The sequence below is a fragment of the Oryctolagus cuniculus genome, chromosome 7 (genome assembly GCF_964237555.1).
Source record: "Oryctolagus cuniculus chromosome 7, mOryCun1.1, whole genome shotgun sequence".
Lineage (NCBI taxonomy): Eukaryota > Metazoa > Chordata > Mammalia > Lagomorpha > Leporidae > Oryctolagus > Oryctolagus cuniculus.
Genome location: NC_091438.1, coordinates 13541616 through 13568439, shown reverse-complemented (window position 1 = coordinate 13568439; position 26824 = coordinate 13541616). Strand labels below are relative to the sequence as shown.

Sequence of the window (26824 nt, the reverse complement as noted above, 5' to 3'; positions counted from 1 at the left end):
ACCCCCATGGTGCTCCCCAAAGGAGGAGCCAGCGAGAGAGACAGGGGAGGGAGGAGGAGGAGGAGCTGGGGTGAGCAGCTGGGTGGAGGAGCAGCTGGGGGAGGAGTACCTGGAGTGTTGCTGCCATCCACTGGTTCATTCCCCAAATGGCTGTAATGATGCAGGCTGGGCCAGGCTGGAGCCAGGAGCTCCATCCGAGTCTCCCACATGGGTGCAGGGGCCCAAGCGCTTGGGCTATTGTCCACTGCTTTACCCAGGCCATCAACAGGGAGCAGGATCGGAAGTGGAGCAGCCAGGACTTGAACCAGTGCTCATATTGGACAGCGGCATTACAGGCAGTGGCTTTACCCCCCGGCACCAGGATGCCGGCCCTAAAGGGGGCCACCTTGGACTATGGCTCAGCCCAGCCACCCTTGGGACCCAGGCTCAGCTCCAGTGGCCACAGGAGCACAGGGAACATTGGTGGTGCCTGTTGGAAGCCACTGGGCACCCTGGTGTCTGGGAGGAGGGGGCCAGGACAGAGCTGACCCCAACTGTAACCCCAGCCAAGCCTCAGGGACTGGCGCAAGCTTCAGTGGAAACTGAGCTAAAGTGATGTCAGGCTTGGGATGTCACCTTTCCCTAAGAATGCAAATTTCGGGGCCGGCGCTGTGGCTCAGCAGGTTAAAGCCCCGGCCTGAAGTGCTGGCATCAGATATGGGCGCCGGTTCTAATCCCGGCTGCTCCACTTCCCATCCAGCTCTCTGCTATGGCCTGGGAAAGCAGTAGAAGATGGGCAAGTCCTTAGGCCCCTGCACCCGTGTGGGAGACCTGGAAGAAGCTCCAAGCTCCTGGCTTTGGATCAGCTCAGTTCTGGCTGTTGCAGCCATCTGGAGAGTGAACCAGTGATGAAAGATCTCTCTCTCTCTCTCTGTCTCTCCCTTCCTCTGTAACTTCTTCAAATAAATAAAATAAATCTTTAAAAGAAAAGAATGCAACTCGCTACATTGTTAACAGTGAAGAAGACTCATGGCTGTAAGAGATTCAGAAAAGGGGTTTGCAGTGCTTCACACAAGGACCTAATCAGCCAGGAAAGAGGGGATTACAAAAACGCTCCGGCTGGTGTCCTGGACAATGGTAGTTGCGAAGCTGGCCAGGTCCACTCAAGAATGAGGCACCACCCGCTCTGGCTCATTCGCCAGACAGCAGAGTAGGGTGAAGAGAGAGCAGGAGACGCCAGGCAGGACCACAAGGGAGGCTGCGGTGACCACTCCCCCACCCCGGCACTGGGAGTGGCTGGGCAGGGACCTAGAAAGCACAGGGGAGCTGCAGACCAAGCGCTTGGGCCATTGTCCACTGCTTTACCCAGGCCATCAACAGGGAACAGGATCAGAAGTGGAGTAGCTGGGACTCGAACCAGTGCTCATATTGTCCACCTGCCCTAGGCCACAGGGTCACAAGACTTTATGAAGAGAAGCAGAGGCTGTTATTAAGGGGTGATGGAGAGGGGCCGGCACCGTGCCACAGAGGGTGAAGCCACCAACCTGCATCCCACATGAGCGCCGGTTCCAATCTGGCTGCTCCACTTTCCGATCCAGCTCTCTGCTATGGCCTGGGAAAGCAGTGGAGGATGGCCCAAGTCTTTGGGCCCCTGCACCCATGTGGGAGACCGGGAGGAAGCTCCTGACTCCTGGCTTCAGCCTGGCCCAGCCTAAAGGACTGCCTAAAGGACGAATGCTCAACGCCCTCCTTAGACAGATCTGCGTTAGAATACAGGGCAAGGGGCAGTGAAGACAGAAGTGGGGGGAGCCTTCTACCAGTGGCTAACAGACATGGGGCTTCGACCTCGGGCTTGGACAGAAAAGCAAGAACGCAGGCCAGAGACGCAGAAACGGGCCCACAGTACCACACTGACGTGGGCCTGCCGACCCCCAGCCGCACTCCCCGCCGACGACCTTCCAGGTGGATTCTAGAACAGCTCCATGGCACCGCATCTCACTTTTGCCACATTGTATTCGAAAGGCAGAGAGGCAGAGAGCGACAGGGAGAGATCTTCCACCTGCTGGTTCCCTCCCAGCACACGATGCCCAGGCTGGGTCAGGCTGGAGCCAGGAGCCAGGAACTCCCTCGGGGTCTCCCATGTGGGTGCCAGGAACCCAGCCATCACCTGCTGCCCCCCAGGGCCCCTGTGCAGGAAGCTGGGAGGGAAGCAGAGTGGGTAGGATTCAAGCCAGGCCCTCAGTGCACCCCAGCGGAATGCCCGCCCTTCCTCGCAGTTCCAGAAAGAAAATTCCAGAAACCATCGAGACCTCTGGGTCCAGAGGAGCTTTACAAAAGTGCAAAGAACAAAGGCAAACTGGGTATTTTATGAATTAAAAGTCTTAAACTTCTTTTTTTTCTATAAGTGTAAAAACAAAGAGTAATCGATCTAAAAACACAGAACAATATTTGCAAAATACATGCCAGGCAAAGAGGAGCCCGGCAGGTGTCTGCAGAACCCTGCGCCCCAGTAAGGAGACGTCCAGGGTGAGCGCTGGCGAGAGCACTTCCCGAGAGAGCGCACAGATGGTGAGCAGCACCCGGGAAAGCAGCCAGCTCCGAGCCACAAGGCGCACGCACATTAAAGTAATGAGAATCCACTTTCTCTCTCCTCACCAGATTGGAAAAGAAATAATTTTAATAAATGAGACCTACTGGTAATCGGGAAAATAAAAATTAAAACAATGGGGCAGCATTTATAGACCCTCAGATTATCAGCATTTTTAATCTAACAAGAGAAGGACTGACGTCTGTGAATGGGGGAACCGTTCGGCCCAGCCACGCGTCCCACAGATGACACGCATGGGGCCTGGACAGAGCGATGGCAGTGCCCTGGACGGCAGTGACCGTGAGCACTAGATGGTGGGCACGGGCACTGGAGGGTGGGCACAGGTGATGGATGGGGAGCATGGGTGCTGGATGGTGAGTACGGGCGCTGGACGGAGGGCATGGGCGCTGGACGGTGGCCGCATGCAGGCAGGAACAAAGTTTGCCCTTGGCAGCCAGGGCCGTGGGAGGTGAAGCTGGTGTCCCAGCAGTGCTCTGCCCCAGGGACCTGTTGATTTATGGGTGTGGCACGATGGAAAGCTGACCTGTGACCCTTGGGCCACAGCAGGAAACACTGTGTAACCAAACTCTCAGAAGGACAGGGGTAAGGAACTCCCCACACCCCAGATCCCCGGGGTCTCCTTGGATGCCACTCCCCGGGATCTGCGAACACTTGTACAGCTCGGGGCCGGCCTTGCTCTGTGCAGCAGAGACCAACAAGAGGGGCTCGCGCCTGCTGGCACGAGGCCGGGGCCTCTTGGCACTGGTGGTGGTCTCAGGGTTGATCTCACACTGGACTCTGGCTGCCGTGACGCGGGGACTGCGGCAGCCGGGTGCACATGTGTGCGCATGCTGGGCCTCCTGCCCGCCATGGGGTCTGGGCATAGAGGATTGCCGCTGCTGCCACGGCTGCTGGGTTTGAAGGAAGCGCTGAGACCCTGCAGGACCTGGGAGGAACGCCGGGCACAGGGTCGGACAAGCGGACTGGGCCAGGAGCTCTCCTGGGTGCTCAGGGCCCTTCCCATGGAGTACGGCTGAGGGAGACAGAACCTTGGGCTCCTCCTGGCCCTGGGCCTGCTGCGCTGCCTTCCCCCTCACACGTGCACGCACGCGTGGCGGGATGTTCGTGGCACACCAGGCCCGGCATGACCCACTGGGTCCTCACAGGCCCATGTGTGCCGACCACTGGCACTTCTGGGCCCAGGCGGAAGAGGCCACAGGCGAGGGGACCCAGGAAAGGGCCCAGGGCTCAGCAGCAGCATCGCTGCCTCCTCCTCCCCTCTGGCCTGATAGCGAGATCCAGTCCAGAGAGGCACGGACACCTGGGGTCTTCAGGTAGCCCCCAGCAGGCAGGAAACCCAAGGGCCCTCAGTGCACAGTCAGAGCCAGGGCCAGTCCCCCAGCAGAGACCCCAGTGCTCCAATTCCCTCAGTGACCGCCAGGGGGCGAGGAAGCTCCAGCTCCAGCTCCGCTTGGGCTCTGGGGTGAGGCAGACACAGCGGTGCTGGGGGCAGCGCCGCCCACCCCAGGCTGGTAATGGGGTCTGCTTCCCACCCTGCTCTGTCCCTGAGGGGCTTCAAGACCCCCGTGTCCTCGCGGCCCCAAGTTCTGGACTGCTGGACGCCAGAGTGAAAGTACCGCAAGGGGTCCAAAGCCCCCGGGTAGGGCGAGAGGCCTCGGGCGCCACCTCCCAGGGGGTCCCCAACGCGGATCTATCCCCTAGGTGAGCGCCTGGCCACCCTGCTGGTCAAGCGCGCCGCCGCCGCCTTCTTCCTGGACGGCCTCGCGGAGGACATGCTGCGGGATCTGCACGACGCCTTCCGCGAGAGCCCCTCCACCGCGCGCTGGCAGTTCCAGGCCGTGCTGTCCGTCCGGGACTAGGAGCGCGTCCGGGCCCAGGCCCAGGAGGCCGCGGACCTGGGCTTCGCCCGCTTCCAGGAGGCCGTGCAGAGCTGCCCCGAGCTCCGCAAAGACACGGATCAGGTGCTGCTGGCACAGGTGACTTGCGCGCTCTGAATCCTGCTCCGCGTGGCACTAGCCGGGGCCCAGCCTGCGCTGGGCACCCGCCTGGCCGAGTGCCTGCTGCTGGCCGGGGATGTGGCCGGCGTCTGGGCTCTGTGCGAGCGCCTGCTGCGGCCCGCTGGCCCTGGGGATGCCACCAAGGTCCGCGCCAGGGAGCAAGCCCCGCTGCTGGCGCTGAGAGGCCTTTGTGCGCTGCATGGCAGGGACGCGCGGGGCGCCCGGGAGGACTTCCAGGCGGTGGTGGAGCAGGGGGCCTGCACCTTGGCGGCTGCGTGTGCGCTGTGTGGCCGCGGGCTGCTGCAGGTGCTGACCGGCAGCGCCTTCCTGGGCACATTGGACTATGTCACCGCATGCAGGCTTCTGCCAGAGGAAGCGATGTTGGCCGCCAAGGCCTTCGTGCCCTGGAACCAGCGTGGGCTGCTGCTGATCATGCTGCGGGAGGAGGGCCGCCAGATGCTGCAGCGCCCGCCCCTGCTGGGCTGCCAAAGCCAGGCTGCCAGGCCTGACAGAGGCGCCGCCCTGAGGGGTGAGTACCACCGCCCGCGCGCCGGGGCTGCTGTTCCTGTCTGGCCCTGCAATACTGCGGCGGTGTTTCCTCCTGTTCTGGGCGAGCTCCCGGGCCACAGGGGACACCTTGGGCTCTGGGTTGGACACACCCCTCTGCCAGACACCGAGAGACAACAGCACCTGTCACCCCCCCCCACCCCCAGTTCCATTTCCTTCTGGTCCTTTCTCTGTGCACATACCGGTCAGAGCGCTGAGCTTGGCTGTGCCAGGTGTGTATCAGGCATACACCTGCTCCCACCTGACAGCCCCAGATGTTTTGCTCTTAGTTCCAAGGCCTCTAGGTGGCATCCCCCCTCCCCTCACCATGGAGACAGCCCTGGGGGTGCTGGGTCAGGGAGCAGCTCCCCTGCATGGCCCCTGACTTCGGAAGCCCCTCCCCCCATTTGATAGACTTAAGGACCCAACAGGTGAACCTCCAGCTGCTGCCATTCGTTCTCCTCAGTTGGAGGGAGGTGTGAGGGAAGTGCTTTAGCAGGCAGGGGGCAGCGGTGACATCAGCACACACACTGGTCCTGCCATCGCCTGCTGGATCCCCTGGGGAGGGGAAACCCTCAGGACCAGGGACTCCCTCCGTTCTCTCTGGGAAGTGTCACCCTCATCCAGTCTGCCCCTGACCCGTGCCCCTGAGCCCACAGGGCTAAATGGCTCGCGCCTGCTTCTGCAGAATGGAGAACTGAGGCAGAGTCTGCTCAGGGTCAGCCCTCCTGCTGAACCTCTGCCCGCCCCCAGGCCTACTGTCTGAAGAATGCCCACCCACAGGGTGGCAGGAGGCTGGAGCCAGAGGCTGGGGCCCAGGGTCGGCCACCAGGAAGGGCAGCCAGGGCCCTGGGGTGGGCGCAGCCTGTGAGGGTTCCCTCTGGGAGCCCTGTGTCTTTGTGGCCTGACTGGAAGGGCTGCCCAGGCCAGGTGCACAGGGAGGCCTGCGCCCCCCCCACCTGCGTGGGTGAGAGGTGCATGGCACCTTCCTGCAGGGATGCCCGCGGTGTGTACCAGCTGGCCTCGCTGCTAATGGAGCTGGACGTGGAGGACATGGCCTCACGCCTGCTGGCCACTGATGCCCTGGACCACCTGGGCCACCTGGATGACGCTCACAGGGCCCTGCGGGTGGCCCTGACACAGGGAGCACCTACGGCCATGGTGCTGGTGTGGCTGGCGCTGGTGCAGCTGCACAGGAGCTTCACCTTTGACGCCCACCAGGTGAGGAGCCTGGGCGGGGGCTCCGACTTCCGACCCCGTCTTCTGTGCTCTGCCTCGCAGGCTGTCCAGGACACAGCCTGGGCAGGTGTCCCCCGGAGGTCAAGGGAGAATCCTGGCCCTCGGGGCCTTGCCTGCCTGGCCCTGCAACCCCTCTGCTCCCCAGTGAGGCCCACCCACACCTGTGTGCACGCTCCAGGGGCCTCGCTCTTGGAAGCAGCTTATGTGCGGAGGGGGGACTTCAGGCTGGGGAGGACCGGCCAAGGGTCCTGTCCACCCCTCTGTCACCCCTGCCCTCCCCAGTATCACCCTAGCCCTGGGGGCAACTGCGTCCTGGAACAGGAGCTGCTGGCCAAGACACTGGAGCGCGCATGAGTGGCCAGCAGGTGGCGGCAGGGGGTCTCCTTGGGGACCTCCTCAAGAGGTGGGGTTCTGTCCTCCCCGAGCCTTCCTGCTCTGTTCCTGGCTCTGAACTTGAGGATCTGGAAGCCCCTCCCTACACTCTGGCAGGCAAGGCGTTCACCTGTGTGTGGGAGCCTGGTGACCCTGAGACCCCCACCCCAGCCACGCGGGGGCATAGCAGGGCCACCACCTGCACTTTCTGGGCTCCAATCCAGGGGCAAGTTGGGAGCACCCCCAGAGTCTCAGGAGCATGGGGGGGACCGGGCAGCCGTGCCTGAGGGGCTCCAGTGACCTGCTCCCCCTGCAGCTGGTGAAGAGGCTTGTCCAGCCCAGGGACACTGCCTGCCTCCAGCCCACCTTGGATGTCTTCTGCCCCGAGTACCTGCAGCTACTCTGGGGCCACTGCCACACTCGGGCCCTGGCCATCCTTCAGGCACGGCCAGGCACAGCCAACAGCAGGGACCACACCAGGGATACCATCACCTATCTCTGGCCATCTTTGCTGCAGGTAGGGGCCGGCCCCCTGCCCGAGAGGCCCATCCCGTGGCAGGTGCATGAGGGGATGGGGGGGTGGTCTTTGCCGAGCTGCAGGTCAGGGATCTGAGGTCCGAGGACAGGGCTGGTCTTAGGTGTGTACGCCCCAGGAGCATCTTGGGTGGGAGCACCTTGCACACAGGCCCTCGCCACGCAGGCGAACTTGCAACGCCCGAGACGCGTCTACAGCAGCCGGGCACCAACTAGTCATCCATCCCAGCCCCCTTGGCCCTGCGGGCAGTCAGGCCCCTTTCCCAACTCAATCCCCACCCCCAACCAAGTCCACCTAGGGACAGTGACCGAATGGTGGGCACCTGGCCTCCCCTCCTGGATGAGCTCCGGGCACAGGGGCACAGCCCTGGGGGGTGGGACCTGTCCTGGGGCCTGTCTGCCAGTGGTCCCTGGTGGGCCTTGCTAGCACCCCCTGGCCTGACAGAGACCCCTGCAGAGGTGGGAGGGGGGACTGAGTGAGTCCTTCCCGGCGGCACTGGTGGGGAAGGGACACAGCTGGTCGGCACCCACGAGCCGGGCACTTTGCCGGCCATGTCCACCGCTGCACACATGCCAGAGGGCTCCTCCCTGGCTGCCTCCCCCCCTACCCCTTCCTGTTGTCTGCCTTTCCCTTCTCCCCCAGAAGCAGCTGCAGCGCCCCTCCTCTCAGAGCCCCCCCAGGCTGTCCATCACTCCTCTGGGGGCCATCCTGTGGCCAGCGCCCAGGCCAGCCCTGACTGTCCCTGTGTTTTGGTGCCTGGAGTCAGCACCCTCTGCCCTGCTGGGTTGGGCACCAGGAGGAGCCACAGCCATGTCCTGACTGCCGCCTCCCGCAGGGAGCCAGGCCAGTGAGTCCCTGCTTGCCCAAGCCTGCTGCTATGGGCTTCTGGGCCAGAAGAAAATCGCCATGTTCAACTCTGTGCTGCGGGCCAAGCTGGGGAATGTGCAGGCTCTGTGTGGGCAGGCGCTCGTGCACCTGGTCCTGGGCCAGCAGCAGGTACTGGACCCCCGTCCCCACCTGGGGCTGGGCAAGCAGGGAGGGAGAAGACCCAGAGCCATGCTGAGGATGGGGAGAGTGCCCAGCCATGCCCAGCAGCGGGGTACCCACCAGAACCCCAGCATTAGTCCCACCTGCAACACCAGGCACCCAGGTCAGGGACACTGCCCTTCCTTGCCCGCAGCCTCAGCCTGCGCTGGTCATCTGTGCAAACTCTCAGGGCACCGGGGTCTTCTCCAGCCAAAAGGGATCCCCCAGGGAGCCACCCCCTACTCCATCCCATCACGGGGTGTGGGCCAGGGGGCTCCTTTTCTCCTTTTAGCTGTCTGGTGGAGGCTGCCAGGACAGTGTGTTGAGAGGGGCTCAGGGACATGAGCCACGGGAGTAAGTGCTGGCACCGATTAGTCATGTCTGCTGGGGCACAGCCGGGTCAGGACTTGATTTGCCTGCTTTTGCTGTGAGTTTCTGTACCTCTGCAGAAACAGCTGCCATTCAACATAAGGGGCTGTGGTTCAGGCCGTCAGGTGAGAGACCCCCTCACACCAGCTAGGCCTGTGTGCACAGAGGGCTTTCGGGTTCGTTGGTTTCTTTATGAGGTTTCTGTGTCTGCCACTGTGCCACACACGCCCTGACTCATGGGGATCTATGTTCTCACCCAGGCCCACTCCCCTGGATACCCACCCCGTTGCACAAGTGGGAGGGGGCCGGGTCCAACAAGTGGACTCAGCCGAGTCACTTGTCCTCTCCACGCCGGTTTCCCCTCTGTGAAAGGAGATGGGTACTGGGCGGCCACAGAGCAGAGAGGAGACCCTGGGGACACAGGGAAGACACAGCAATCAGGGGCAGCACCCAGGGAACCACGGCTGTGGACCCTGAGCTTTGGGAGCTGGAACGGAACTCGGAGCCCAGAGGACACTGTCACAGTGACAGCCGGAAAGAAGGCCAGTGCTGAGAGATGAGGGGTGGGTGCCGGGACTGACCTGCAGGAGGAGCGAATCCCACCCCAGCGGCCTGGGAGATTGGATGCAGTGAGTCCCCTCCTCGGAACATGAGACCCGCCAGGAGGAAGCCATAGAGAGATGGACCAGCGATGGACCAGGGCCCCATCTGGGGCGTCAGAGACCCCCGAGCAGGAAAGGCTCTGTGCCTGGCAGATTTCCCCGCAAAGCACCAACGTTTAGAGAGACCTGCAGAGGAGGGAGAGACCCTGACCCCAGAGCCAAGCAGGCGCCCCCTTCAGAAAGCCGGTGGGAAATGTCACAAAGACCAAAAAAAAGCTCATGTGGCCGACATCCTCTTTGCCCTGAAGCTGGACCCAGCCGCTGTGGTCCCTGAGCTCCGCTCTCTGAGGCGCGACCTCCAGAGCCTCCTTGCACAGGGCCTGCACGCTCACTGCTGGGCCCTGCTGAGGGGCCCCTCCAGGAGGACGTCGCCCAGGACCTTCTGGCCACTGGGGAGGCACTGGTCCAGATGGACTGCGCACAGCCCAGTGGGCACCTGCTGCTGGCCGATGCCCTCATGGCGCTGGGTATGCCGGGCCTGCGCCGCCCTTTGACCTGATCCGCAGGGAAAGCGACCCTGGACGGCAGTGACTTCTGAAACCCCAGCCATGACCACTGACCCCCCTCTGTGCCCCGCGGAGGCCCGGTTCTGCCCGGGTGGCCTTGCCCCACATCACCGTGGTGCTGTGCCAGCAGCTTCCTGAGAGCAGGGTCCCCACTTCCGGTTCTGCTGAGGCTGGTTGGGGGACGACCCCTTGCGGTGTCCATGGAGGAGAGGCAGGGGCTGTGTCAGCAGGTGAATCCTAGTTCCTCTGCCCGCAGCCCCTCGCCCACGCCCACCCAGCGCCCCCCACCCCTACAGGCAGCTACCAGGCAGCCTGTGCCCGTCTGCAGGGGCCCTGCGCCCTGCTCGGGTGTCCGCGACGGCCGGAGGGAGGCCTGGGCCGGCTGAAGCAGGGAGATGTGCGGGCCGCGGCCCGGGACCTGCAGGGCCTGGCGGAGCCGGACGCCAGGGACCTGTGCTGTGCCAGCAACTTCCTGAGAGCAGGGTCCCCACTTCCGGTTCTGCTGGGGCTGGTGGGGGGACGACCCCTTGCTGTGATCATGGGGGAGAGGCAGGGGCTGTGTCAGCAGGTGAATCTGTGTGCCTCTGCCCCCAGCCCCTCGCCCACGCCCACCCACCGCCTCCCACCCCCACAGGCAGCTAAGAGGCAGCCGGTGTCCATCTGCAGGGGCCCTGCGCGCCGCTCAGGTGTCTGCGGCGGCCTGGGCGGGGCCTATTCCTGCTGAAGCAGGGAGACATGCGGGCCGCGGCCCGGGACCTGCAGGGCCTGGCCGAGCCTGACGCCGGGGACCTGGGCTTCCTACTGCGGCTGCTGGAGGCCTCCCAGCGGCAAAGCCTCACCCAGGTGCGCCCGCGGGGTGCGCATGGCGTGTGCGGCGGGCGCGAGCAGCATCACCGGCCGGACCCGGGTCTCCGGCCGATGACCGCGACAGCCAAGGGCCTCTGGGCTCGCTCGCAGGGGGCATAAGCCTCCCGGGGGCGGAGGGAGACCCCTCGGAGCCCGCCCTGCACCAAGCCCGCCTCGTGCAGGGCGGCGCCACAGCTTCTCCCGGGCCTGCGTGTGTCGGGGGCTCCCGCGGCCTCAACCAACAGCGCCCGATGGTGGACTGGGTACCGGAGCCCGGATCCGGGGGCACGCCCGGGGGTCGAGGCTCTGATGTGGGGCCGGGCGGGGTCTCTGGCGCTAGAGGCGGGGCTGGGCGGGGCCTCTGGGGCTGGAGAAGGGGCTGGAGGGGTACTGAGCTCACGGGGGGGCGCTGGGCGGGGCCTCACGACTTAAGGGGCATGCTGGGGGGGGCCTCTGGGCTTGGAGGCGGGGTCTCAGAATTTTGATAAGCACCTGGGCAGGGATCCCTTGGCTCTTGGAGGAACTGGGCGGGGCCTCTGGGATCCGAGGCAGGGTTGGGCGGGGCCTCGGAGCTCGGAGGCGGGGCTAAAGCAGCGTCTCTGAGAAGCTGCGGGCTTGCCTCTGGGGAGTCCAAGAGGATGCTGAGCGACGCGAGCAGAACCGGAAGTAGCCGTTCCCCACTTCCGGTGGCTGGCGGCCGGTCACCCCAATCCATCTGCACGCTCCTCCGCTGCCCACCCAGCCCAGCTGTGTGGGGCCTGAGCGCGCCCTCCGGGCCGGGACGCAGTCTGGGGCGGGGTCTCTGTACAGCCTCTCCCGGGGGTTCATGAGACCAGGAGGGTGACCGAGGGGGCTTCAGCTTGGCCCGGGGAAAGGAAGGCGCTGGCGGCATGGCCGGAGCTGGGCACTCCCCGCTGGCCCTGCCGTCCGGAGGGTGCGGTGGGGCCGGGAGTGGTGGAAGCGCCGAGGCCTGGTCAGCAGCCTGCTTGTCCCTCGGTTGGTTCGCTGCCTTCCCGGCTTTGGGTCGCGGAGGCCGGTGGGCCGCTGTCCTGGGGTGGGGACAGCCTGTGCAGGGCCAGCGGGAGGGGCTGCAGAGCCAGCTGGGACGCAGGGAGCCCGGGGAGGGGGCCCCAGAGGTGGGCGGCGCTGGGCGCAGGCTGGACCTACCCAGGCTCCCTCCCTCCCTTCCTCTTCTGTGCAGGCCGCTGCCCGGGAAGCCAGTGCCCTCCTGGACACAGGGCGGCCGCGGCAGGCGCTGGGCTTCTGCTCTCTGGCCATGCCGGCCGGTGGTGGGGGCGCCTGCCACCTGCGCCTGCGTGCCACCTGCCTGGCCCAGCTGCAGGAATGTGACCGAGCCCTCAGGGACCTGGACCAACTGCTCCAGGAGGGTGCAGGCGATGGGGACCTCCCGCGGCCGGCGGAGGACCTCTGCTCCCGGGGCCGACTGCTGCTGAGCCTGGGGGACGAGGTGGGGGCTGCAGCGGCCTTCATCCAGGCCCTCACGCTGGCACCTGCCCCTGCCCAGAGCAGCCTGTGGGGGCAGCCGGGCCAGATCCCCACCATCCGCCTGTTCCTGCACCAGGGGCAGTGCTGCCTGGAGCAGCAGCGCCACGTGGAGGCCTGGACACCAGCCCAGAGTGGCCTCCTGGTGGACCCCGGCCACCGCAGCCTGGAGCGGCTGAAGGCCAGAGCCCAGAGAGGGGTGGACTCGGGCTGCTGGCTGCACTGGCCCAGCAACAGGAGGCCGTCATCTTCACCCTCAGGGTATCACCCGCGGCACCCCAGATCAGGAGGAGCCAGGCGCCAGGGTGGGTCCCAGTGGGATGACCAGCCTCCCTCTTTTAGACCCCGGGAGTAAAGGGCAGCTTCCTGGGAGGGTCGTCCCAAGGCTGGGGACCCTGGTGCACACCTAGAGCTGGGAGGCTGAAGCAGCAGCCCAGGTCTTCCCCTGGCTGCACAGGACGAGGCCACGCCCTCACGCTGTGCCTGGAAGCCCCTCTTTGGGCCCAAAGCTGCCTCCCACCTTGGCCCTGGCCTGAGTCTCAGGGCTGCTGCTGAGTGCTTTCCTGGAAGTCACTCACGGGGCTGCTCCCCGTCTCGGGCCGTGGGGGGCCCAGTGAGCCTGAAAATCCTGAGTGGACCCTGCTTGGTGCTTCCCTGGAGCTGCAGACAGCAGGGGACTAACCGTCCAGGCAGGCTCTTGCTTCCTGCCGAGGAGCACGGAGACCCCTCCCAGGCAGGTGGGGGAGCCCAGCAGTGCCCTGTCTCTGCCTATGCTGCAGCATGAAGAGGTGCTGGCAGACCGGACCCCAAACCCCCTCCCGGGCCGCCTGCCCCAGTCTCTTGCCTGCTCCTTCTTTGAGCCACAGCGCCCCCACTCCTCACCTCCTGGTAGGCACCTGTCCCACCCCAAGCAGCAGAAGTGGCCCTGGGGGTCAGCAGCCCCACCCTCATCCCCTGTGGGCCCTCCCGGGGGGAGGGTTCTGACCACAGGGACAGGGGCTACAGGGACAGTGCCTCCCACCGTGAGGATGAGGGAACCGTGGGGGGAGGGAGCTCCACTGCCTCTCTCCTCTCTGCCTCCCCACTCAGAAGCTCCCAGGAGGCCTTGGTGAAGTTTCCTGGGGCACCATCTTCACCAAGTTTTTCCTCCAGTGTCCACTGTCCTCCTTCTGTGTCCACCGTGTGTTCGTGGGCTCCACAAAGATGGCCTAACTGTGCGAGGAGCCAGGGATGGGCCAGGTTCTGGTCAGTGCCCAGGCAGTGAGGTGAGGGCAGGTGCCAAGGGGCTGGGCAGCTGTGCCTCTGCCCTTGTCCTCCCCACCCCGGTGCCCTGCCCTGTCCATCCCTGGGAGGCCATCAGAGCTTGGCTGCTGGGGTGCAGACACTGAACCTGCCCGGCCCCTCCCACCCCAGGGGGCAACAGTACCCTTGGCTCATCTGACAGGGGAGGCACTGGTCTACCACGGAGTGTCAGGTTGAGGCCCTCACCCCCCAGGGGGTGGGACTCACAGGGGAGAGGACATAGCTGCACCTTCCTCAGAGTCCACTGGAGCCTTGGCCTTGAACCCCAACCTCCAGACTGAAAAAAACTCCTGTGAATTTGCAGATACAAAACTTAGTTTTGCGGCACCTCGGTGGAGGACGGCCAGATCCCCGAGGTCATCTTCTACACCTAGCGGGTCCTGCAGAGGGGGGGAGGCAGCCTTGGTCCCCAGAGCCCCCTGGGTCCCGAGGTCGTCTGCACCTAGCACGGGGCCCCCAACCCCCCGGGCCCCAAGATCATCTTTTACACTTAGCAGTGCTGGCCACAGGGATCCTGCATGGGGTGGGCAAGTGGGCCTCAGCCCCCCGAGCCCTGAGGTCTTCTACACCTAGCGTGGGGCCCCTCTGGGAGGGCACTCTCAGTCACCCAGAGCCCCCAGGTGGAGGCTGACCATGACTGCTGTAGCCGTGGTCATGGTCGTGGCCATGGCCACCCAGCACATGCTCAGGGCAGCGCCTTGGACCCGGGGCCGGGTGTGGGGCCAAGGCTGTGGCCAGACCCAGGGCAGTGCCCACCTGTACATAGCCAATCCCCCGCCCCCAACTCACCCCACGACCGCCACCACGGGAGGCCACTCACGCGCCCCCAGATGATTTTTTAAAATAAAGGAAGAAATGCAAAAAAAAAAAGAAAAAAGTTTTGTTCATTTAGTTTCTGTTTAAGCACATTCTATAATGTAACAGTGCCACTTAAGAAAGTAAAGCCCTACAGGTGTCCCTCACGTCTTTCAGAACACAACAGAAACACCTAAAGTTAGGCCCTCTTGGTGCTTCATGACCAGATTCCTGCATAATTTTCACACATTCAGATACAAAGCATACTTGAAAGCCAGCTTCAGACACCATCCAACACAAATAGAACATTTTTCCAAGTCCATGATTATACTTGGTCATTTCTCTCCCAGATTTACTTATACCGGAATCCTTCTCATAGCTCTATAATGAGTATACTCTCCATTTCTCATCCTTTTATTTTTTTTTTACAGTCTACTTTAGAATCCGTTCTTTGGATTATTACCCTCCCTCCTCTGCTTGACCTTGAGTGTGTGACTTGTGGTTTTCTCTTGTTTCCAGCATTTCCAACAATCCTATCCACAGTGAAACCCTGGTGACTACTTCATTCCCACCCTTGCCTTCCTGCAAACACAGTGGAATCAGGTGCTTGTTAATCATGAGATGTAAACAGTGAGTACTGGGGCCCCACGGTGGCATAGTGGGTAAGCCTGCCACCTGCAATGCTGGCGTTCCATGTTAAGTGCCAGTTTGTTTATGGTTGCCTCTCTTTCAGTCCAGCTCCCTGATAATGGGAAGAGCAGCAGAAGATGCCCAAGTGTTTGGGCCCTGTCCCTCAGGTGGGAGACCTGGATGAGCCCCCAGCTTTCCCCTGGCCCAGGCTTTGTGGTTGCAACCATCTGAGTAGTGAACACATGGATGGAAGATCTCTGTTTCTCCTTCTTTCTCTGTAACTCCAACTTTCAAAATAAATAAAAAACTTTTTAAAGAGTGAGTCATCTGGAAGCTCTTAATGATGGGTACAATTGCCCATGCAATATGTAGGCTGGACTTGGTGAAGGCAATGGATATTTGGGTGCTTTGCTCAGGTTGTCTTTTCTGGAGAGAGCTGGAGATACGTAGAACAAGACTTCACAACAGCCCCTTGTACTACTCACCTCCCTGCTGACCACCTCTCTGCTGTTTGTATTTTTTATCACAAAATAATTGAGGCTACAATTTAGAAGTGATAATATAGGTCATCTCCTGAGACCATACATGGATTCTTTTTTTTTTTTTCTTTTTGAGGATATCTAGGGCTTTATTTTGTAATGCAGAGGCCATACAGCAGATGGAAGATCTCTCACTCTCTCCCTCTCATTGTAAGTGTACCTCTCAAATAAATAAAACCTTGAATCAGGGGGAGAGTGAAGGGGAGGGGGAGGAGGAGGGAGAGGGGGAGAAGGAGAAGGAGAAAAGACTAAAACATGCCTTCCCTGTCCCGGAGCCGGCATGGGTTGCCACTTGCACCATGGGCACCAGTTCGAGTCCCGGCTGCTCCACTTCCCATGCAGATGGCTGGGAAAGCAGCGGAAGACAGCCTGAGTGCTGGGGCCCTGCACCCACATGGGAGACCCGGAAGAAGCTCCTGGCTTCGGCCTGGCCCAGCCCTGTCCGATGGGGCCGCTTGGGGAGTGAACCAGTAGATGGAAGACTCTCTCTCTCTCTCTCTCTCTCTCTGTGTGTGTGTGTGTGTGTGTGTGTGTGTGTGTCACTCTGTCTTTCAAACAAATGACCCAAGACAGCTTCAAAAACAAATGAGGTCTGAGCTCTGGATTAGCACAGGGACCAGGATCTGCCCACTCTCCATGAAAAGTCCTCTTCTGCACAGGGAATGCTGGGAGCTCTCTTTCCTTACTCGAAGCTCTGCTCAAATAACACCCATCCCAGCCTTACACTAGCTGTGCCCCCGTTCAGGGGCAGCCAAGATGGGCCCGAGTTGTGGGGGCAGGTCAGCTACGTGTGGGCTGCCTCAGGGCCTTTGCACAAGCCAGTCTCCACCTGACTGCTCTTCCCATTCATCTTCCATCTGGTCGCTACTCAAGTGTCGCCTCCTGCACAGATCTTCCTCAGACACTTTATCCACATCACCGGGAGTTAGGTCCTGTATCTGACCATTGTCTCTGCAGTTACACAGCCTCGCCTTACAGTGGCTGTCTCTGCCCACACACCATGAGCACCGAGGAGCTGGCAGACACGTCTGCCCCATCCCCCTGATTTTTTGCTTGGCAATTTTGCAAGATGATTGCATTTTCCTGAGAAACCCCAAAGGAAGATTAGTTCACATAGTCAGTCAGATAAAGCTGAATAGAAATAACACAAGATAGAGAAATGCAAGGAGGGTAGGGTTCGGAAGCTTGCAAAGTCTTTGAGATATCAAGATTTATTTATTTATTTGAAAGGCAGAGTTAGAGAGGGAGAGATCTTCCATCTGCTGGTTCACTCCCCAAGTGGCTGCAATGGCCAGGGCTCAGCCAAACTGAAGCCTGGAGCCTGGAATGCCATCTGGGTCTCCGATGTAGGTGGCAGGGCCAAAGGACTTTGGCCACTCTCTGCTACTTTTTCAGGCACAAGACTCAAACAGGCTCATGTGGATTCTGGCATCAAAGGTGGTGGCTTAACCAGCTCTCTTGGGGTTTGGTTCCTATTTTTTGAGAAATTCTCTAAAATAAGTTAACTTTGATTTTCATTTGTCAGAAATTTCTTAGTAAGTAAAACAAACTGGTGGTAGTTGTCATGAAAAGTGGAAAGAGTTAGCTATTTCTTAAAGGAGAAGAGACTTTCACACAGATAAACCAACAGGTCACTCTGGTTAGTCAACAGTTTGGGTTTGTGTACAGTGTCTTAGGGTCCCCAACCAATGCAACAATCCGTTGAGCTGGAAAACAGGCTGAACTAAGTGGCATGCTTTCACAAAGTGACCAGTCAGGATTTCCCATACAAGAGTTCTGTATGGTTCTAAAACAAAATTCCACCAATTGCTTTGACATACATTTGTCACTGGTCTAGTGATCCTCAATTCATTAGCCCTCAGACTTGGCTTTCCTGGCTTGGATGCCCATCTAACCTATGCCTTCTAGAATGACTCCCTTTACAATCATCAGACAAAAACCTATCGCGTTAAGACTTTGTATACATAAACAACTGCATCTTAGACTTCTAGTCCCTAGAACCATGAGCTTAATAAACTTCTTTCCTTTATTTTTTAAGACTTTATTTCTTTACTTGAAAGTTAGAGTTACAGAGAGGCACAGGCGCAGAGAGAGAGAGAGAGAGAGAGAGAGGTCTTCAATCCGCTGGTTCACAACTTAGATGGTCACAATAGCCACAGCTGTGCTGATCTGAAGCCAGGAGCCAGGAGCTTCTTCCAGGTCTTCCATGTGGGTACAGGGGCCCAAGGACTTGGGCCATCTTCTGCTGCTTTCCCAGGCCATAGTAGAGAGCTGAATCAGAAGTGGAGCAGCCAGGACTTGAACTGGCGCCCATATGAGAAGCCGGCACTACAAGCGGCTGCCTTACCTGCTCTGCCACAGCACCGGCCCCAACTTCTTCCCTTTATGATTATCTAGTCTCAAGTGTTCTGTCTTGGTGACATAATAAGGACCAGGACAGTCACAAACTCTGAGATAGTAAAATACACTGAGCATCAAGAGCCCAGTGAACTAGTCAGAAGTCAAATTAGCAGTATCTCTACCTGACTGCAGATTCACTGGGCACCTGGAGTTTAGGGCCCAGTCAATGCACCTGTGTTCCAAGCAGTCTATGGTGAGTCAGCGAATGGTCTCAGTAGAATCTCCAGAATGACCACTGTTGAGGGTCTGAGATAAAAAGACACAGCTGTGGTTAAGCCTTAGCATTACAAGAGGAAGCTCTGCTTGCAGATACAGTCCCTCAGAGCATAGCAGAATGCTGATCGTCCATGACTGCTTGGGGCAGCGTGGCGCTCAGGGACTAAAGGATGTTCAGAGGGGGAATGAGCTTGCATCACCATGAAGTGTGGCTCCACGAGTGAGAGTGCTGCTGGCTATTGGTGCTCAGAGGTACAGTTCGGTGGTGAGTCTGCCCTGATGGGCTGACTTTCACAAGTGAGTGTTGACACCAACAATTTAGTTTTGCAAATGTGTATTCATAGAACTGCATTGTCCTTGATCATTTAGAGAGGTTTAAACAATGAACACGGATCTTTATTGCCACAGCTACAGAACAACCAGACTTTCCTAAGCTTGCCGGAACATTTTTATTCTCACCCTTGCATAGTGGAACCAATGTGTCAGACTATTTCTAGTTTGAATATCCTGATTACTCCATCAGATTCTTGTGACCCATCATGCATTTTAACATCACATTGCTTTAGCCTGAAAAATCTCCTGAAACCACACTTCCCAAGTACAAGCTGTTTTTTAAGACTTATTTTATTTGTTTGTAAGGCAGAATTAGAAAGAGAGAGGGAGAGATAGAGATACAGAGCTCTTTCACCCAATGGTTCACTCCCCAGATGGCTGCAGTGGCCAGGGCTGGGCCAGCCTGAAGCCAAAGCTAAGAGTCAGGAACTCATCCAGGTCTCCCACATGGGTAGCAGGGGCCCAATACTTGGGTCAGTGCTGCTGCTTACCTGGGCCCAGTGGCAGGGAAGTAGAGCAGAAGTGTAGCAGTGAGAACTTGAACCAGGGCTCCAATATGGGATGCCAGCATTGAGGATTAACCTGCTGTGCCACAGTGCCAGCCCTGCAGATGTGAGTCTTTGTCCCTTCATTCAAGTAGCTACTATTGATGGAAATCTATTGGTTATCTGAGATAGTAATAAGAGAGTGAAGCAGAATGGTTAGAGAGAATGTAAGAACACACTAGGTTTGTGATTAATCAGTAAATAATTATTCAGTATGTAGATGTTTTGAAAGAATGAGCTCTAATGCAACTACCTGTCCCCAAAGAACTCATTTACTGGGGAAAGGTGAGGTTAAATGACACAACAGCTGGGATGCCACTTGGGACACAGGCATCCAATATAGGAATGCCTGATTCGGGTCCTGGATCCTTTGCTTCCAATCCAGCTTCCTGATAAGGTGCATGCTGGGAGGCATCAGGTGATGGCTATAGTACTTAGGCCCCTGCCACCCATGTGGGGAACTTGGATTGAGTTCTAAACTCCTGACTTCAGCCTGACCCAGCCCTGGTTGTCATGAACATTTGGGGAGTGAACCAGCAGCACTCTGCTTCTCTCTATATATTCATCTCTCTCTCTCAAATAAAATTAAAATAAACAAATATTTTAGAAAATGTTTATATATGAATCTGAAATTGTGAGGTATGTGTTTTAAATGCACTTCAGAAATTATTAGGAAAAATCTAGTTTGATTTGAATATTCACTTTTTTGAAAAAAAACTCTCCTTTTTTTGTGAGTCTACCAATGAGCTTGTTGAGTACTTGTAGTAATGAACATGATCAAGTGCTTCATTGCAATCATCAATTAGTAGAGAGCAAAGAGCTAAGTGGTCCATAAGTCAGAGAGGCACAGAATGAGCAAATACATCAACATCTGAAGACATTAGAGACTCAAAACTAGCAATTAAAATGCTCTTGACAGTTGGAGTCTCTATCATCCAGAGGTAGCCCTGTAAATTAACCACATTCTTTCTTCTGCCAAGGAACTTGATGTTGAATGCGGCACCAAAAGACGGCCCAGTAAAATGGTCTGTATTCACATCAGGGTAAAATACATGCATTTCTGAAAAACACAGAATTGGATGACTAAACTACAAAAAATTTCTGACTCAAAGCAAATCCCAAGTGTTATCAGTATCATCATCAGTGTGAGCGGTAGCCCCTCATGACCAGTGTCCCCGGAATGATTCTGGATCCCCAGTGTCACCATCCCTGGCATGAGCAGTGAGACCAGTGTCACAGTATGACCCTTGTCACCATGCCCAGTATGAGCAGCCTCTCCGGGGTGACCATCTCTAGCATCCCAGGTCACCAGTGTGTCCAGCATCACGAGGAAGATGAGTCTGCAGAGGGGAGAAGAATTCAGTCAGAATTATTGTTCTAAGTCATCTTTGGACAATGGGGAAAACTGTCCTCCCTGGTGTTCTTTTGAGCCTTTAAGGAAACTGGTGGCTGTCTTCGTCTGTTTTCTGTTACTGTAACCCAATACCACAGACTGGATAATTTATTAAGAAAAGAAATCCATTTCTTGGAGACAAGGAAGCCCAGAGTTGGGGGCTGCATCTGATGGGAGCTTTCTGGTTGGAAAGGAACTCTCTGCAGAGTCCTGCAGTTGTGCAGGGCAGCTCATGTTGAGACAGAGAAAGTGTATGAGCTTGGGTCTCTCCTTCTTTTCTTATAAAGACACTAATGCAAACCCAGGAACCCCACTCCCATACCTCATCTAATCCTAATGACCTCCCAAAGACCCTCACCTCAAATACCATGTAACATTGAGGACTAATTTTCTTTTTTTTTTCTTTTTATTTTTTAGACAGACAGAGTTAGACAGTGAGAGAGAGAGACAGAGAGAAAGGTCTTCTTTCCGTTGGCTCACCCCCAAAATGGCTGCTGTTGCCAGCGCACTGCGTCAATCCAAAGCCAGGAGCCAGGTGCTTCCTCCTGGTCTCCCATGCAGATGCAGGGCCCAAGCACTGGGGCCATCCTCCACTGCCCTCCTGGGCAACAGCAGAGAGCTGGACTGGAAGAGGAGCCACTAGGACAGAACTGGCGCCCCAAACGGGACTAGAACTCGGGATGCCGGCGCCTCAGGCAAAGGATTGGCCTAGTGAGCAGCGGCGCTGGCCTTTTTTTTTTTTAATTTAAAATTTATTTGAGAAACATAGACACAACACCACCCCTCCCACCTGCTGGTCCACGCCCTCAAATGCCCACAACTGCCACCCAATCCCCAGGGGGCATGGCATGGTCTTCGGCTCTGGCCGCCCAATCCCAGGAGTGTGGGGCTGGGCCCTCTGCACTGGCCTCCCTATCCCAGAGGGTGGGGCGGGGCCGTCTGTTTCGGCCACACCCAACCCCGCTCCCACCCTCCACCCATCCAGGCAAGTGCTCTGGGACCACAAAGGCCTGCAGACGCTGCTGCAGCACCTGACCTTGCACAGCCTGACCATTGTGAGCAACGCGTGCGGCATGTTCTGGAACCTGTGTGCCCGCAGCGCACAGGACCAGGAGCTGCTGTGGGACCTGGGCGCCGTGGGCACGCTGCGCAACCTGGTGCACTCCAGGCACAAGATGATCGCCGTGGGCAGCGCCGCCTCCCTGCGCAACCTGCTGGCCCACCGGCCTGCCAAGCACCAAGCGCTGCCAAGGCCGTGTCCCCCGGCACCTGCGTGCCCAGCTTCTACGTGGGCAAGCAGGGGCGCTGGAGGCAGAGATCGACGCCTGCCACCTGGCGCAGGCGCTCAGCCTCCTGGAGATGCAGGCCCTGCCCAAGGCCGCCGAGGCCGCCGCCAAGAGGCCGCTGACGCCCCTGCAGCACCTGGACTGGCTGCCGAGGGACTATGCCTCTGACTTGGGCGGCTTGGATGATGACGCCGCACCGCCGCCACCCCAAGCCCGCCAGCCCGGCCTTGCTGTTCTTCTTCCTGGGCAGCCCCTTCCTGCAGGGCCAGGCGCTGGCCCGCACCCAGCCAGTCCGCCGCGGCCTGGCGCCTGAGAAGGAGGCCGGCGGTGGCCAAGGCCAAGGCCAAGGCCAAGCTGGCGCTGGCGGTGGCGTGGATCGATCATCTGGTGGAGGACATCTCGGCCTTGCACACCTTGTCGACCGACAGCTTCAGCCTCAGCTCCGGGGACCCCGGGCAGGAGGCGCCGAGGGAGGGTCAGGCGCAGTCCTGCTCTTTCTGCCACGGCCCTGAGGGTGGCCGGCCAGAGGTAGGGGGCCTGGCGCACACCCTGCTCCAGCTCAAGGCAGCCCACGCCAGCCTGTCCAACAATAGCTTTAACAGCGGTAGCACCAGCTACTGCCCGCGGGAGCACATGCCACCCTGCCCGCTGGCCGAGCACTGCGAGGAGCTCCTGGGTGGGCAGCCGCAGCCAGCTTGGCTCGACCTCGACCCGGGGGGCAGCCAGGCCGCGGGGCCCACCCGGGACGCCGCCAGCGCCCACGCCCGCGTGTGTACCATCAAGCTGTCGCCCACCTATCAGCACGTGCTGCTGCTGGAGGTCAAGGGTAGGGCAGGCGTGGGGGCCCCAGGTGGCCCCAAGGCACACCCCCCGCGGCCTGAAAGCAGGCCTGGCTGCCAGCGGAGGGCCTGAGCCAGGTGCCCGAGAAGCTGGGGGCTGGCCGGCTGCCCCCAGAGGCTGGTAGCACAGGAGGGGCCCCTCTCACTGTCCCGCTGCAGCTTGCTGTCCTAGCTGTCCTCCACCAGATGCCCGGGCCCCTGCTAGGCCGGAGACCTGGACAGCGACTCCTTTCTCCAGGGCCTGGAAGAGGCCGGCCCCGAAGAGGCGGAGCTGGCCGGGGCATGGCGCAGGCCCTCCTCCCGGCCCACGGCCATCCTGGCTCCACAGCGGGGCCGCGGCCGGGGCCTGGGCATGGAGGATGCCATGCCATCCAGCTCTTCTGAGAATTGTGTGCGGTAGATACCACTGCTCCTGAGCCGCTGCAGCTCGGTGAGCTCCCTGGGCAGCTTCCAGAGCCTGTCCATCGCCAGCTCCATCCCCAGTGACCCCTGCAATGGGCTGGGCAGCAGCATGATGAGCCCCAGTGAGCTGCCCCACAGACCCGGGCAGACCATGCCGCCCAGACGGCTTCACCGTGGAGAAGCTGGACGAGAAATTCTGCGCCTCCAGCCTCAGTGCGCTCCCCCTGCAGGAGCACTCCGTGCAGCAGGACATGGAGCTGCGGCTGCTGCGGCCGGCACTGGCAGGGGTGGAGGTGGCGGCGGGCGCCGCTGGGGAGAAGTCGCAGGATGCCAGGAGGGGCCGGCGCCCGCGGACTCCTGCAACCACGTGGCCGCGGACCAGGAGCTGGAGCTGCTGCGCGAGTGCCTAGGGGCCGCAGTGCCCGCGTGACTCCGCAAAGTGGCCTTGGCGCTGGTGCCCGGCCGCCGGGCACTGCCCGTCCCTGTCTACAAGCTGGTGCCCGGGAGGACGACTTGTGCACCGACCTGGTTGAGGGCACACTGGTCAGCTTCTCCAGCGCCGTGTCCCTCAGCGACAAGACCCTGCAAGGGCCACCCAGGGAGCAACCCCGAGGCCGCCTGGACAGGCAGGAGCCCCCCAGCCTCGCGGCCCCCTCCAGCCAGGTTTCAGGGCACCGGCTCAAGGCCGGGGGGCACCAGCTGGAGCCCAGAGCAGGCCCAGAGCACAGGCAGGAGCCGGGGCGGGCTGGAGCTGCCCCTGGTCTGGCTCCCAAGTGCCCATTTGGACTGGGCTTGGGGTGAAGTCCCTGTGCCTCAGGACGCCCACCGAGGAGGCCGGGTACTGCTTTTAGGACTCTGATGAGGCGTCCTCCTCGGCCGGGCTGCCCCCGCGGCGACCATCTGCCATCCCGCAGGTTCTGAAGTGGGCTGGGAAGGAGGCCCGGGCCCCAGCCAAGGCAGCCGCTCAGGTCAAGCTGCACCCCTGGGCCCAGCCCCAGGTGATCTCCGATGAGACCCCACCTTGCTACTCCATGAGCTTCTCGGCCAGCTCGCTCAGCAAGCCCGAGCCCTATGAGTGGCCGGCCAGCCACCTGGGAGGCCGGGAGCCCATGGTCCCCCAGGCCCAGCGCCGGGCAGGTGAACACAACAGCTCCCCCAGCCCGCGCTCTGAGGAGGTGCTCCTGCACCACTGCATAGGCTCAGCCATGCCCAGGCGCTGGTCTCTGGCCTCTGGTCCTCACCGCCGCAAGGCCCGGGCTGTGGGCAGGACGAGTGGCCGGCAGAGGCACCCTGGGACTGCAGCCAGGAGGCAGCCAGATCAGACCGGGCCACCGACCTGGACAGCATGGAGTGGCCCGCCATCCAGGAGGGCACCAACTCCACAGTCACGTGGCTGCACCAGGTGGCCGCGGTGGCCCCCCGCGAGGCCTCCTCCCAGTCCGATTCCCTCCTGTCCTGTCCCTGGGTCTGCTCTGGAGGACTAATTTTCAACATGAGTTTGGACACACACACACACACAGACAATAGCAATAGCTTTGTTTCCTTATTGTTAAATAACTAAGCCAAATATTGTGGCTTGATTTCTATAAATGAATCCCCTGAAATGTATATTTAGATGTGTATTAATAAAATCAGAAAAGTAATGCTGATTCCATTGGGGGTGACAATGAGGTACACAAAGAGATTTTTCACTAATTTTTTAAAAATTTTATATTTCAGCCGGCGCCGCAGCTCACTAGGCTAATCCTCTGCCTTGCGGCACCAGCACACCAGGTTCTAGTCCCGGTCGGGGTGCCAGATTCTGTCCTGGTTGCCCCTCTTCCAGGACAGCTCTCTGCTGTGGCCAAGGAGTGCAGTGGAGGATGGCCCAAGTCCTTGGGCCCTGCACCCCATGGGAGACCAGGATAAGCACCTGGCTCCTGACATCAGATCAGCGCAGTGCACCGGCCACAGCTCGCCAGCTGTGGCAGCCATTGGAGGGTGAACCAACGGCAAAGGAAGACCTTTCTCTCTGTCTCTCTCACTCCTTCACTGTCCACTCTGCCTGTCAAAAAAAATTATAATAAATAAATAAAATTAAAAAAAGAATCAAAGTTCTCTAAAAAAGAGTCTGCTACATGTTCTCAGGGCATTTCCTGGGGACCCGATGTGCAGGGTGCAGACGTCCCTGTGAGGTTCAGGGTGCAAACCCGCCATTTGGGAGCCACCTCTGCTGGCTCATGTCAGCTGCTGCTGTCCAGAGAGCCCTCTCAGAAGTTGGAGGAGTGACCCCAAGTGCCCCACAGGGAAGCTCAGCTTCCCTGAATTTCATGGAGTTTGCTAGGGCCGGGTGCTTTGAAAATGCAACATAGTGTGCTTTTTCTGTTGCTTTCCTGTGACCTCCAGGACTGGGTTAGACCTGGGGCCTAAAGTCCTGTAATAAATGTGGGAGCATTTGCATTGGACCAAATATTCTCCCGTATGTTTTCAGTTGTCCCTAGATATCTTATAATACCTAAAGAGACTGTGATGTAGATGGTATACTGTGTGTAGAAGAATTCAAGTGGAAAAAGATGGTATATGGCCAGTACAGATGCATTCTTTTTCAATTTTCAAAATCACTGCGAATGGAATCTGCACTGTGGTCCCCTGGATCCCAAGGGCATCATGGGATAAGGCACTGTGTCATGTGGTCATGTAGGCTAGGAAGTCCCAAGACCTGCTGGCAGATGGCTGGCCTTCCAGGAGAGACACTTGGATTCTGGCCTGGAGTCCCAAGTGCAGGAATGGAAACATTCAAGGCAGCCAGGAGGTTTTCCCTGAATTTGCAGGCATTTGGGGAGTGAACCAGTAGATGGAAGGTATTTCTCTCTCTCCACCCCAGCACTACCACCTCCCTCTCCCTTTTCTCCCACTGTTCATCCTCTGCCTCTTCACTGTAATGCTGCTTTTCAATAAACTTTTTTTTTAAAGAAGGCAGGTGCTGACCTCGTGGGACCATGGGTAAAGCCATCAATATGACAGCGGCTTCCATGTCAGAGTGCCTGGTTCAAGACCCAGCTGCTTCTAAGTCATATTTCCTGTAGTAATGGGAGGCAGAAGATGGGTCATGTTGTTGGATTCCTTACTACAGCCTGGTTTAGCTGTGGCTGCCGCAGGCATTTGAGACATGAATCAGATGGAACATCTGTGTGTGTGTGTTTCATTCTATCTAGCTCTCCCCCTTTCTTCTGTTTGCCTTGCAGATAAATAAATCAATCTCTTTAAATATGGGAAAACCCAGTTCTGGCACTGTGGTACAGTGAGCTAATCCTCTGGCTGCAGTGCCTGCACCCAATTTGGACTCTGGTTCAAGACCCAGCTATTGAGCCGGCGCCGTGGCCCTGCACTCACATGGGAGACCAGGAGAAGCACCTGGCTCCTAACTTTGGATCAGCGTGATGGGCCAGCTGAAGCTGCCGGCATGCTGCGGCCATTGGAGGGTGAACCAATGGCAAAGGAAAACCTTTCTCTCTGTCTCTCTCTCTCTCACTGTCCACTCTGCCTGTCAAAAAAAAAAAAAAAAAAAAGACCTGGCTATTTCTCTTTTGATCCACCTCTCTGCTATAGCTTGGAAAAGCAGTCTGATCATAGATAAATAGATAGATAGATAGATAGATAGATAGATAGATAGATATAAGGGTAAAAATTGGCACACCCAATATTAGATGCAATGTATTATAACACTGAAATTTAAAAAAATCCAAGTGATAAGGAAAAAAATTCAATGGTATGGGCTAACAGGATATTTGCAATAACATTCCACGTTGGGGTGAGAATGCTTTTGAACTACAGAATGCCAGGATCCAGTCTTCAGGAAGAATTCTATTAGAAATCTAGTATTAAACGTGAATATAATGACTGACACGGGCATGAATGGTTAATGCATGGTAAAATTGTTAAAGGAAGGCCATTTTCAAACAGGAGATTTGTCCATC

General features: G+C 58.8%; 1 non-coding gene and 1 pseudogene across 1 annotated transcript in view; both read left to right on the top strand.

Moving 5' to 3' along the window:
- LOC103345903 (uncharacterized) overlaps window positions 1-14771 on the top strand; it is a 47909-nt gene extending 33138 nt beyond the window's left edge. The window contains exons 4-10 of the transcript XR_011390281.1: window positions 4260-5098; window positions 6056-6351; window positions 7058-7258; window positions 8112-8261; window positions 9538-9800; window positions 10474-10682; window positions 11887-14771. This is a non-coding gene — a transcript (uncharacterized protein). The remainder of the gene's footprint in view (window positions 1-4259; window positions 5099-6055; window positions 6352-7057; window positions 7259-8111; window positions 8262-9537; window positions 9801-10473; window positions 10683-11886) is intronic.
- A 6344-nt stretch (window positions 14772-21115) lies between these two features.
- Window positions 21116-24593, top strand: LOC138850280 (adenomatous polyposis coli protein 2 pseudogene; annotated as a pseudogene).
- The last annotated feature ends 2231 nt before the right edge of the window (window positions 24594-26824 follow it).